The following is a 14,447-nucleotide window of genomic DNA, read 5'->3' on the forward strand; positions in this document are numbered from 1 at the left end:
AACAAAATGAATTATGTATAGGCTAATAGATGTCTGTGCATACAACGTGTTTCCCTATCCACGAGAGTGAAAGCGAAAGTAAATAATGAGGAGGCTCATCTCTCATTCTCGCCTGTAGATGCTCTGTTTAAATGTTTTCCCACTAGTGCAGCGTTCAGTTTTTACACTTACATAGTCCGCCATGTAAATAGCAAATGTGCCATTTAGCGACGTAACTGACCCTTAAGAGAATGGAAGATGAGACTCTGATTGGTTTATTCTCAAAACACACCTATATCTTATTAAGAGAATAAGCTCACCATGCGCCATGGCGCAAAGTGTAATTTTCCGACCTTAAAATAGAAAAAGTGGATTCTGACATGCCCTAAATGCTTTTGCGCCCTGCACTTTGTGCATGGATTGTCAAAATAGAGCCAGGCCCGGATTGGCCAATCGGGAGGACCGGGAGAGTTCCCGGTCGACCGGTCCATTTTTTGGATGCGAGGGCCAGTGTTTTTATCTGCTTGCACTCTCAGCAGTCACATTTTTTTTCCCATTTTTTTCTTTATTTGACCAAAGCCTCTTTTTATTAATTTTTCACTCTTTTTATTCATTATTTTGCCGCAGCTCCACTTTTCTTATTTATTGTCTCGCAGCTCCATGAGCAAAATGCAGCCTGCAGGGTAATGATGATCTATTATTCCGGCCACTCAGGCATAACAGCGCCATTGTGGTCCAGTGGTCAGCACGTTGCGTTACGACGTTGTCGATCCGTGTGCGATTCTCACTTAAGTAATTCTTTTTTTTTTTTTTTTCAATTTTATTGTTAAGACATATAAAACTGTAAGGTTGTTGAACATTTGAAGTTCTAAAGCAGCTGTTTTCTTGAACAAGACATGATAGTGTAATTAGAAACTGAATTGGAAGTGACCTCATTTTAATATAGTCAGTCGTGAACTGAGGTGGTAATGCTTGGGGTTGTCAGGGCTGAAAAGGAGTCCCACTCGGCCCTGATTAGAGCCCATAGTCTGTGTTAGTAAACACAAAGATATTTATGAAATCCAGGCAACTGACTGTGTAAAGCCACATAAAACAAAACAAAAACACAATATATATGCCAAGTTCAGTGGCATATCAGCTAGAATCAGCTAAGGTGACTTGATGATGATCTGCGAGACCTAGCTGTCACTCAAGTGGCCACGCCCTTAAATATTCACACTTAATACGAATGAAATGGATGAGTTATAAAAAAATAAACTCACCCTTACAGTTCTCATGAAGGAAAATATTAGCCATACACCAAAATCGTTTTTTGTACTAGGTTGTAAACACCAATTTATTTTTGCTGTAAACTTGGCAAATTTATCATTGGCGTCAATAGAAATGTGCTCTATTTTGGAGCCAGGCCTAGGGAAATTTCGATAAAATGCAGTTTCAGTTACTTCTGTATTGGTTTCACAAAGGAAAGCGGGATGTTGCTGCTTGTCTAATACCAGGCGTGTCAGTTTTATTGCCCAACCCCTGTATTTTCTGTGTATGTTCTTTTTAGACCCATATATGTTTGGCGTACCTTCAGGTGTCAGAAAGCTATATTGCTCATTTTTGGGACTGTAAATTATTCTACTATATACAGTTGAAGTCAGACTTGTTAGCCCCTCTGAATTATTAGCTCTCCTGTTTATTTTTTACTAGTTTCTGTTTAATGGAGAGAAGATTTTTTCAACACATTTCTAAAAATAATAGTTTTAATAACTCATTTCTAAAACTTATTTATTTTATCTTTGCCATGATAAAAGTAAATAATATTTGACTAGATATTTTTCAAGACACTTCTCTACAGCTTAAAGTGACATTTCAAAGCTTAATTTGGTTAATTAGGTTAACTAGGCAGGTTAGGGTAATTAGGCAAGTTATTGTATAACGATGATTTGTTCTGTAGACTCTCGAAAAGAATATATAAAGGGGCTAATAATTTTGTCCTTAAAATTGGGTTTAAGAAATTAATAACTGCTTTAATAAACCAATAAGACTTTCTCCAGAAGAAAAAAAATCTTATCAGACATACTGTGAAAATTTTCTTGTTCTGTTAAACATAATTTGAGAAATATTTAAAAAATGAAAATAAAGTCAAAGGGGGGCTAATAATTCTGACTTCAATTTTAAATATGAAATATTTGTGTAGTTTTCACTTTTTTAATCTTTACATTTTAGCGTTAAACCTATTTTTCTATCAAGGTCTGCAAGTAAATAACAATGATTGGGCATCTGAAAAGTGATTTATTTTCTGACAGTACATTTATTTTTCAGCATTAGAAATACAACTTTGATTAACGAGCTCACATACATTGATAAATAAATTGTTAACATAAACAATGATTTTGCCCTAAAAGCATGCTTTTTATTAAATAAGTAAGCACATGTTTCTTCTTAACATTTCAATACAAATGTAATTTTTGTAAAATGTAAATTCTAAGCTACTTTTTAAGTTGAACAAAGATCAGGTGCATTTGACCTACTTGCAGCATGCAAACCTGCATGCAAAGGTGTTTTTATGAGAGAATGGCCTTGTAACATTATTTGACACTAATGATTCTGACACACCTCTGCTGTCTTTCTGTGTGAATGTGCAGCCTGTCTCTAAATATTTCAAATACACAGTGTAGTCAGGCTATATTTGAATAATATTCATTAAAAACCACAAATGTAAGCACAAACACATTACTGTGCCCCACCCTGCCCTGCCCTGCATTTTTCCCAAAGGGCCAGATCAAACAGAGGTGTGCTGATAGCAATGAAAGCATGTCTGTTTGAAGTATCTTATTGACTTATTCAAATTGACATTTCTACTCCAATGCAAAGGCAAATAACTCGCCTATTTTGCTTAGGCGATTGTGCTTAATTACCAACTAAGATTACTGACAAGCGAGCAGTCTGTTTTATGTCACATTGACTCAAGATGAAATATAGGACTATAGTTAATAACTACAAATGTAAAGTTCGTCGACAAACTTTATGGTAGCTTGAGAAAGCCTAGTGTAAAAGTTTGAAGGAGTTTTAAAGTTCAGTCATTTAAGTGGTTTTATAGTATTTATAAACAGTTGGCATGTAGGGAGATAACTACATACGCTATATTTCTTGATAGGGTATTCTGAATGGTTGCTAAGGGGTTGCTAAGTGATTGCTAGAGTGTTCTGAATGGTTGCTAAGGTGTTGCCAGGGGGTTCTGAGTAGTTGCTAAGGCATTGCTATGGTGTTTTGACCGGTTAAGGTATTGCTAGGCGGTTGCTAATGTGTTCTGTGTGGTTGCTAGTCATTTGCTAAGGTGTTGGTATTAGCACGTATGTATTTATAGTATGAGCATGGTTTCTAATATGATTGGTACACTCTAACGTTGAGTTATTTATTCAACCCAATGGTTGAGTTAAACATATTTGGTGCTTTGTTGGGTTATTTTTAACTTTTATAGTATTATTTATTAATAACTCCACTAGTTAAGTTAAATATTTAGTGCTTTGTTGGTTTATTTTTAACCTTTATTTGGTTATTTATTTAATAACTAAACCAGTTGGGTTAAAAATTTAAATTTAAAACTGTCAACTGATTTTGCTGACACAAAACAGCTGTATTAGTATGCATGTGTGATGATGTTTTTTCTGTTATAAAGTTTAAGCAATATCACAACAATATTGTTGCTATTTCTTTTTTTTAAAAATCAAATTACCTCTCGGTGTCGTGTTTTTATATTTGATTTACCATCCAAGACCACCCTCTAAAAAAAATTTTGAGTTATTTATTTAACCCAGTGGTTGAGTTAAACACATTTGGTGCTTTGTTGGTTTTTTTTTTTTTTAACCTTTATTAGTTTATTTATAAATGACTTAACCAGTTGATTTAAATTTGGGTTATTTTTAACCTTTATTTGGTTATTTATTTAATAACTCAACCAGGGGGGTTAAAAATTTTAATTTCAAACTGAATTTTCATGTTGTTTTGCATTATAAAGTTCATTTAAGCTATAACACAATAATATTGTTATTATTATTATTATTTTTTATTATTAAATTACCTCTCCTTTTTGTGTTTTTTTATGTCCGTTTCACCATCCAGGACCATCTTTTAGAAGCGTTTGGATGTGGTTAAAATGTATTGTACATTATGGACAATGAGTGAAGCCTGCTGCAGCTGCTGGGCAGTCTCTACAGCACACAGAGCTCAATATTCTGCTCAACCAACACAGGATTTTCTGCTTGCACAGTTTATAACTGTTTGTAATTTGTTCTGTTTCTTCCTTGTTTGTGATTCTTCTGCGTCTGGAACTAAAATGTAATGGAAATAAAGCATTTTCAATATTTAAAGTTTATTATGTATTTGCACAGCCATAATTATAAAATTAAAAGTAGTACTAGTATCAATAGTAATACCAGAATGGAAAAAATAAAATTTAATTAAAATAACCCAATGCATTGGATTAAATTATATAACCCAATGCTTTGGGTTAAAATAACCCATAGTTGGGAAGGTGCTACAATAACCTATAGTTGAGTTGTATGTTGGGGTAATTATAGCAAAACTATTTTCACAGAGTATGTTTCTAGTTAGATTAGTATTTTAGTATGTCCATTAGTGCTTCTAGCATGGATTGGTATGTCGTTAGCATGTTTTTAGGATGGACTGGTATATTGTTAGCATGGATTGGTATGTTCATGTTGTTAGTATGTCAAATGTAAAGTCAATGGCAATTTTTTAACAATGTAAGTCTATGGGATAGTTTCTAGGGTGCCGTAAGTGGTTGCTAGGGTGTGATTAGTAAGTTGAAAGGTCATCAGTGATTGGCAGATTGGTAGTCTGAGTTAAATGAGCCCAACCTTCAGTCTATATGAAGTCTGTATAAAAGTTATGAGGTCACAAAAATTTGTCCTATGTGAAGTACATTTTTAAGACACTTTTCCGAGTTTTCCAGGTCAGTTTTCGAAAAGCCGTTAGTCGTATCATTTGGAAAACATATAGCAACTTAATTCAGTATAGTTTGAAGGTTTAGAGTTAGTTTGGTGTTTGTAGTATGAACGGTTGAGGAGGAGATGCATTCTTAAAATAGTCTAAGAAGAAGAAGACGGAAGAAGAAGAAGAAGTTTATGTTGTATAACAGTATGTTGGCTTTCTCAAGCCACCATAATAATAGTAAAAAAACATATTCATATTGCAAATCCCATAACAGCATTGTTGCATAACAGTATTGCATAATGACAGCTTTACGATGTGTTTCTTTAGCCAGTCTGAACCTGTTTTATCCACTATTCTTTTCTCACGTTTAAGGTGTATATGGAATGTGACCTTCTTTACAAAAGCATTCATGTGATTGTCTCTGACATTTCTTTTCAAATGGCACAAACTCAAAGCAGAAATTCAAAAACCTTTGTTTTAGGCACCCCGGTGGATATTAAGGCCCAATTCCAATTCTACCCTTTAGCACTTTCCCTTACCCCCACCCCTCGTTTTGCATGTGCACGCCAAGGGGTAGGGGTGTCCCAATTCTCTTTAGCTTTAAAGGGTCACGAAACACCAAAACACATTTTTTGAGCTGTTGACAGACGTATATGTGTCCCACACGGCTAAAAACACTATTATGACACCTATATTTCACTAAAAAGTGTTATTTTAAGCAAATTCGTACTTCCGGTTTGAAACGAATTTTTGAAGCTGCGTCACGGCCATGACATAATATCGTTGTATTCCAGTGTGCAGACTGGACGTCTGTTCCAGAGTGTGTCTTATTACGTCTTACAGTGTGATGCGTTAATGCATGAGTAAAGCTTGGTTCAAACCAATCAGCGCGCTCTATTGTGCAACTTCATTAATATTCATTACTGTCACAGTGTTTAGACGGCAGAGATGCCACGTTGTGTTGGCAAAACAAGCGTGAAGTGTTGCTTTTATAGTTTGCTGCCGTTAATTTTTGTTTTCATTTTCTCTCTGTGAGAGCTCATCTAGAGTCACGTGTGGATTAACAGTGTACGCGACGCTCGACAACAATAACTTACGTATCTAAGGAGGATTATTGTTTACCTGAGAGCTGTTCTCATCTGCAAACGCTGAGATCCGTATTCGCTTGTAGTCTTCTCTTAATAAAGAAGCGGCTCTAGTTGCTGTGGATTGTCCTGTCTCTACAGATTTGGTATGTGACCGACCAGTGCTCTTTGTTTATTCAGTTCGTATTTTATTCGTATCGAAAAAACTATTGCACCGAGTGTAAACAAGTTAGCACTACAACCAAACTATAACCTCGTGTAGGATTTTGTGACCGGAATAACACACGCGGCTTTCTGACGCTACCTGCCGAGTGCATCTAAGTTTCCGGGAAATGCTGAGTTTACCGTGCGGTATCAAACATTGCATGAAAATACACGCTTAGAGCAGCTCCTCGAACCAAATATCTCATTTGTGGCGAGGGACATGAATCAATTCCCTGAATGAAAGAGCCAAACTGCAGTTAAAGTCCACCATTTAATAATTTGGCAAATAATTCGACTACAGATGTCCATGTAAACACAGTCACATTGTCCGCTGTTGGGTGTGTGTTTTGACTCTGAAATTCAGCGCGCCCAAATAGACACTCCCACACCAAGCCTCTTTTCTTCCTCCGACACTCCCCCCTAAACAAAGCTGGACACGCCCACTTTTCTGACTTTTTCCAAAGTAGAGGTGTGAAAACACCCTGCTGAAACGAGGGGGTTTCATGGCCCTTTAATGTAGGGCTAAGGGGAAGGGGTAAAAAGCCCTTTGAACAAAGATTTTTTAGGACCACACGCGAAACCAAGGGGTAAGATAATTTTCCAGAATACACCAGCCACAGCGGCAGCATTGCTAAAGGAGATTCACAAATTAGTATTTTTTGTCATTATTATGAATTCTTTAGACAAACAAACACGTTTTAATATATTCATACCCACGTTTGTATTTTACCGTCATGCTTAAAAAAAAACGTTAAAAAAAAAAAAAAACGCTAAATTTCGTGATCTATCATCCCTATTAATAACTCTAGTACTGCAGTCCCACAACATTCTGACACCTGATGACACTCGAGTACCCTGTCAGTAATGTTTAGTAGCTGAGAATGAGCTTTTTACAGCATAGCTATTAATGTTAATGTTGTTTTCATGTGTTTACATAAATGAATATGGCCTTTCTGTGGTGTAAATGCACAATACAATTACGATCTTATTGCCACATTAGATTGTTATAATAACATGATATAAGCCTTCAGTGATTTCTTGAAGATAAATACCAAAAAAATAGCACAATTGCAATAACTACAGCAGTCGTCCTCGTCTGATCTCACATGAAGCAAGAGATTGCGATGACGTATGATGACGTGTGCCGGTGCTGTACTGGTGTCCTAATTCTTAGGTGTAAATTTTGAAGCCCTTCCCCACAGCTGACCAATAGAAGTGAAGTGCAACTGTGCATATATATATATATATATATATATATATATATTAACAAACAAAGAGATTAAAATTATATTGCTATAATAGCTTTTAACAAAGAATACAAAATAAATTCATTAAAGACATTGCTTGCAAGCTTACTGCAGGGACGCTTGTCTCTCTGTTGTATATATTGTTTTTCCCATAGTGCAGTCCCAGTACTCTGCACCTGTACAGCAGTCAACTGTAAGAGCGAACACACCCACATGTTCCTAAACACACACAAAAGCCTTCTCCATCAGGTTTATTTACATGGAACAGGTGGCCTTTGCTTGGAAGAAATCTTGTTACCTGCATCCAGATGATGCATACAAGAAAAAGGCACCTAGTAAACATAATGGTACAAATTGTGTAGATTTAAATGTGGATCCTTAGCATTTACAGTGCTGAGGATAATGAGAATGAATCGGCTTGTCTTATGTCTTGCTGTCTACAATACATTCGATTAATTATTATTGTTTATTCATTTATCTTGTAACGAAAGGCCATTTACTAGATGTCATTCTCAGAGTGCAAGGGGGTTGATAGAGACTGAAAAAAGATATCAAGAGAAAATCTGACAATAGTAAAAAATAGACAGGTCATAAAATAAGCAGGAATAAATGTGATGTCTGTCTCATCCATCTATTTGATGACTAGTCTTTGATGTTAGCCAATATATAGATGTGTAATAAACACAAAATTACTAGGGGAAGTGGGTTCCATGAGATGTGCAAGCTTGACTTTAAAACGTATGCAAATACAGGCTGGTTGTGTCTCTTTGCTGTTTGCTCAAAATGGCCGGTAAATCAAAATAATTTCCCTTTGAGGCATTACCATAGCTTAGTCATTGGAATCAGGAAGAGTATAGTTCTCTTTATATGCTACCCTTTCTCTCTCTCTCTCTCTCTCTCTCTCTCTCTCTCTCTCTCTCTCTCTCTCTTTTTTTTTTTTTTTGCTATGTGGCATGATGGGGTGTGGTGATGTGGTGACAGTTTTGACTGTTTAACTTTGAGAACAAACGAAAGCGTAGAAGCACAAAGAATTACGAATAGAGCCTTAAAACTGCAAAGCAACATTTAACTGCTACAACAGAAGCAGCAAGAAAAGAACAAATAACTGGCAATGCGATAAAAGGAGCATAGATTTAGATTAACGAATCAAGGTAAATGGTGTGACATTTCACCTAAAAATAAAATTCTGAAATCATTTACTCCCCTTTACCTGTTCTAAACCTTGTTGAACACAACAGAAGTTATTCTGAAGAAAGCTATTAACATTGTCTTTTGTAGTAGTTTTTTTTTCTACAGTTAAAGTCAGTGGTTACAGGTTTTCAAATTTCTTAAAAAAAATCTTCTTTAGTGTCCAACAGAAGATATAAACTCATAGAAGTTTGGTACCACATGAGAGTGAGTAAATAGTGAGTAAAATTAATTTTTGGGAGAACTTTTTTTAAGACTAAAACAGACCTCAGAGTTTTAAGTCTCAAGAGACACTGGCACACTCTAATTTCGCAAAGTTGTTAAGTGCTTACGTATAAATGTAACAAAGGCCAGCTAGTAAGTGCTGTGCAGATAAACCTCACTCCTCTGACCTCTAAAGGTGCTCTAGCGACAGACATTAGAGGCCATGGTCTTTAGCCTCCTTGTTGGAGCAACCGACTCCCATGCGGAAGGTCGCCGGTTCGATACCAGCTCGGAGTGGGTTGGGTGGCGTAGCACCGGCAGGGTTACATTGGTGCCGTGACCCGGATGATAGTGAGGTTTAGGGGGGTGAGTGTAATGGAGGCCAGCTAGTGTGTGCTGTGCAGGTAAACCTCACTCCTCTGACCTTTAAAGGTGCTCTAGAGACCATGGTCTTTAGCCCTCTTTGTTAGAGCAACCGACTCCCATTCGGAAGGTCGCCTGTTTGATATCAGCTCGGAGCAGGTTGGGTGGAGTAGAACTGGCGGGGTTACATAAAGAATTCTTTTACACAATTATCCAGTATTTTTGTTGATCCAGCAACAACTGACCAGTAAAATGCACAAACATTTCTACCTGATTTGACTGCATCCATGTTTTATAAACTCTCTCCTCTCTCTCTTTTAGAAACGTTCCATTCCTTTTTATTATTTGATTTGATTATTTATCTAACTATAGCATGCTTTACATCTTTTCTGAATGAAATTATATTTGACACCAACTCCACATTTTTTTTATTATGACACAATGACATTTTATAATTATCATAAACGCAAGATTCCATCTTATAAATAGCGTTAACATGTTCTCATAGAACTAATAATTACAACTTGAGAATTGTTCACTTGACCAGTGTACCACCTGACTGGTGCTGCTGAGTGCATGTTCTACTGGGAGCTGTTCACTCCCTCAGATTGGGAATTGTGCGTTTCTATATCAACACTATTAATGCCTAAACATAGTTTCTAAATTAAGTCAGTAGCTCTCAGGAAATTCTTGAAATTATGGTAGGCATGACATGGGTTGAATATTTGTAAACTAAACCTTTAAGGCATTTTTAAATGAACATTTGGTAAGCATTTTCTGATAAGTACATTTTCATTATTGATATCTGCACCTTTTGGTGTTTCCGCTATGGACATGAGCTGACAAAGGTCCAGCATATGCAAAGTGTTCATGCAGACATTTTACTATTGTAAAGCTAATCAAACAGTGTGCATATCTCGTTACAATACTTTTGCATAACGCTATTTATATTTTAAAATGAAGTAAATTAAATGAACTTTTAAGTGATTGCAAAGGTATTGTGTGAAAACTGGAGAATAAAATGTTTTATATTGGACATGGGAGAATGTGTTTTTGTAACATTTTTGTGAAAAGTTGTGAAATGTTTAGCAAAAAAATAGATCTTGATTTATGTTAAAGAATTTGTTATTATTTATTGTAAATTGAAAAGGTGCATTTACACTAAAATAAACTTTTTTTAAAATACTCATTTTTATAGAATTTTCACAATAATACAGGCATAACAAAACATCTTCAAAAGACATGCAATTAAAATATCAACGGAGAGAAGAAAAAAATAGAAAAAAAAGCTCAGATTATATATTAAACAGGACTACCCCACATAAAACATCAGAAAAAGGGCTAAAAACATTGCTTATGTTTCAGATAATAATACAATTACAATATTCCTTTAAGCATGATAGGGCTGAGACTAAGTTCCAAATAATCTAAACATGGAGTCCAAACTTATGACAGTCCAAAAAAAAATTTAGTTTTTTGTCTAAAACATGGGTAAGGTGTTCCAGGGAATTAACTCAAAAATTGTCTTGTGCCAACATTTAAGTGATGGGCATTTATCGCTAATCCAATTAAGCAAAATATTTCAAATAAAGTGTTTTAAAACCAAAGGTACATTTTGGTTTCCCATGGTAAACCATGTACTTAAACTAGTACAAATTTGTCTCTGTCCTAAGGTACAGTTCTGTTGCATAAAATGGTACTGCCTCAGGGACAAGGGTTTGTACTTTCTTTGGTACAACATTGTATTATTTTTTTTTTTCTGAAAGTGTAGAGATCAACATTGTTATTTTTTTAAAGATTGTAATATCCATCAATCCAAATTTAATGGAAATTTAGTTGTGCCTGGCATATTTTTGGGTTTTGCTCACACAGTCCCAGGACCAGGGCCTATTCTGGGACTTATTCCTGCAATGTACTTGTTCCCCAAGCCAGAAACAATGACAGAATCAATTTTAAAATGTGTTTGTATTCACACAGAAGGTATTCCAACAACATTACACAAATTTTACTGAATCCATGCTTCATGAAAGGGGATACAATTACCAAGACACTTCAACAAGAACTCTTTACTTTGTGGAAAAAACAATGATCAAAATTACAGAGCAGCATTGATATTAGCACAAAGAAAGAATAAAAATAAAACTTGTGAATATAAGGGCAGTCAAAACGAGTAGAAACTCTTACTTTAAATGATGTCAACACATCTGCAGTCACGTTTAATCGTAACTGACTTGCATATGCAAGCTGAAACATGCAGTCTCAGACATGCAACATCAGACACAATTCACTCAATAGAGCTAGTGACGTCACTGTGAGAGGTTGGGTTGGCGGCAGAGTTACGTGTGCACATCTGAAACCGGTCTGCTGCCAGACCCTTCTTGTCATGTGATATACTAATCTCTTACACTGCTCTGTATGGTTTTCTCAGTCATAACTTTGTAGATTTTCTAGAGGTCAAGGTTTAGAGATCAAGATTCCAGAGATCAAGATTCAATCAGGTTTAGTTCAGGACTCTGGCCTGCTATTTCATTATGCTGGTCTTTTCAGCTTCAAGGAACTGCTATGCCCATTTTTCTGCTAGATGATGCATATTTACCTGCATGAAAATTGCCAGCTGACTGGGTAATGAATGCAGGGAAGAACCCACATATTGCTGAAGGAGCTTCTGATAAATATTTGCATTCAGTCTGCCATGCAGCTGCTTAAAAGAGCACAATCCTGCTACAGAAATACATCCTCAGACTATGACACTTTCATTACTTTACAATAAATTATTTACACTTTGGACTCTTTCCACAGTTTGACAATGAAAAAAAAAAAAGTTTTCCATTGTACCAAATTAAAATCTCTTTCATCAGTAAAGTGAACTTTGGCTCAGTGTCTGTTCAAATTGTTCCTCAGCAAGTTTGTCAGGTTTGTCCAGCCTTTTGGTTCGTTCAGATGAGTAGAGATTTAAACACTGCAGAGGGGCTTTCAGACCAAATTCCCTTCTCTAATTTTCGAGACACTGTTTGCCAAGAGAAAACTTTAGCCTATTTTGCACTGAACTATTCATAAATTTCAGTTATTCCAGTATTTTAGCTATTCAGTAATTTTCTCTATACTCTAAAACCCAAAAGTTAAGATAACTCAAGCCATTTAAGTTCAAAAACTAGACCTAAGGAGTACTGTGGACACTGTGAGTAAAGGAAGCAATTTGAGCACAGTAAACCCCCCACCCCCCCCCCCCCCCCCCCAAAAAAAAAAAGAAAAGACCTCAAAAAAACGAAGTACTACAAACTCTAATAACTTATTATTACATCATAACCTATAACAAGTTATGAGGTATTTAATGAATGCATTACCTTCCAAAAACTGAGTAGAAAATTAAAAATGAGTAGAATTAATTCAAGTAAATTTTGAGTTAACTACACTCATTCCATTTGATAAAGTTGACTGTTGGGTTTTACAGTGTATTATTCTATTTTCCTATTTCACTTTTACAATGTAGAGGAAAAGAAAGAGAATAAAAGCCTCAACAATGTTGCAAATTTTGCAACATTCCAACAATTCATGCAGGAAAGAGAATGTAACCCATCATTTAATGATGAATGAATAACTAGCCATAAAACATAATCAGAACTCTATGACTTATTCAAAAAGTTCTATTATAAAATACAAAACCAGTTACTAGTTAAACATCCCATTAATTGGGCAATCTCAATTTAAAAAGGGAATACTAAAGAGAACAAAAAACAAAAAACAAAACAAAAAAACATTCAGGGCAAACCACAGGCCTACAACGGGGCAAGACTAAGTGTGAGAAGATGCAACCAATGAGTAGCTTTTAACTCCCAGTAGCACAGCAATCACACTACAGCAACCACAGCACGCCAAAAATATATACCAATCACCACAAACCGTCAAAAGGTCCCACCACCTCACCAGTGCCAGTCACACCCACAGAGGAGGCCGAGCGGCTGCCCTTTAAAAACAAGGGGAGTAACAAAACAAACAACAAAAAGAAAAGTTACAATATTATTTGTATACAACACACCACAAACAGGGCCTTTCACCTAAATCAACAAACAAAAGTAGTAACAATAGTCGTCCTAGTCCTGTAACACAAAAACGACTTAATAAATATTTGGGAATATTAAATCTGCATTAAAATAGCTTTGGATAAAATTCAAATACCTTACATAACTGGATCTAACCGAAAGGAATTAAAACCCAACCCAGAGTTTCTTCTTTGAGAACCTATAAAAACCATTTTATTTAAATAATCACATTATTCATAGTCAATATTAAAGTAAGTAGCATTTAAATTCCTTTTAACTTTTGAGTATAATTCACACAAGTAGCATATCACATAAAATCTGTCGACTGTGTCACCAGGCCAATCACCATTAACACGGGTGGGTTTCCAAGCCCATACGTCGCCCCATCACATGTAGTTCAATTAAGGGTAAATTCAAACTGATTTAGTTCAGTTAAGTATACATTGAAGTACAGTTTAATTCAGATCCGTGTAATATAATTATCATTGCTGATGGACAAATCTTTTAAGAGCAACTCCACTGACGCCCCGTTTCATAAGCCCCAAACAAGCAAGCCAGTGGCAACAGTGGCAAGGAATGGGTCACCAACTTGTAAAGTCAGTAAAAACTGAAAAGTAAGCTTACCAGTTAAATAAAGTTTGTCAGCTTAGTAGGGACTTCTTCCATCAGGTAACAGATTAACTCTAAGAATGGATTACATTTAACTCAAGTTTATTTGTATGGAGCTTTTCACAATATTTGTTGTTCCAGAGCAGCTTTACAAAAGTGTTGTGCATACTGTGGACAGTATATATTATCCTGCAGTTATACAACAAGATATAGTGTTCTTTTTAAAAGTGCGATATTGATAAGTCAAACATGTTTTTGGTTTGTATGTATATTGCTGAAGATTTTGTGTTGTCCTTAAAGGGTTGACAATCTTTTCTGATTCTCAGGCATCATCTCTTTTCTCGAGTCTTGGATCTGAGACTAAAAAGAACTGAGAGGTGCTTCAATAAATGTGTAACTCATTACACAAGCTTTTACATTCATGTTAAAATAACTTCAAATAGGACTAAAAAAGGATTGATCCTGAAAGTGGAAAACAGCACAGGGACAAGCAGCAAAAGCTGGAAGGAGGAATTCCTCTGTTGTTTACCGTGCCAATGTGCCAGTGTGGAGAGTCAGGCAGCAGGAAAACATTATCTTTTATCAGC

The sequence above is a fragment of the Danio rerio genome, chromosome 16 (assembly GCF_052040795.2).
Source record: "Danio rerio strain M-AB ecotype USA chromosome 16, GRCz13ab, whole genome shotgun sequence".
NCBI lineage: Eukaryota > Metazoa > Chordata > Actinopteri > Cypriniformes > Danionidae > Danio > Danio rerio.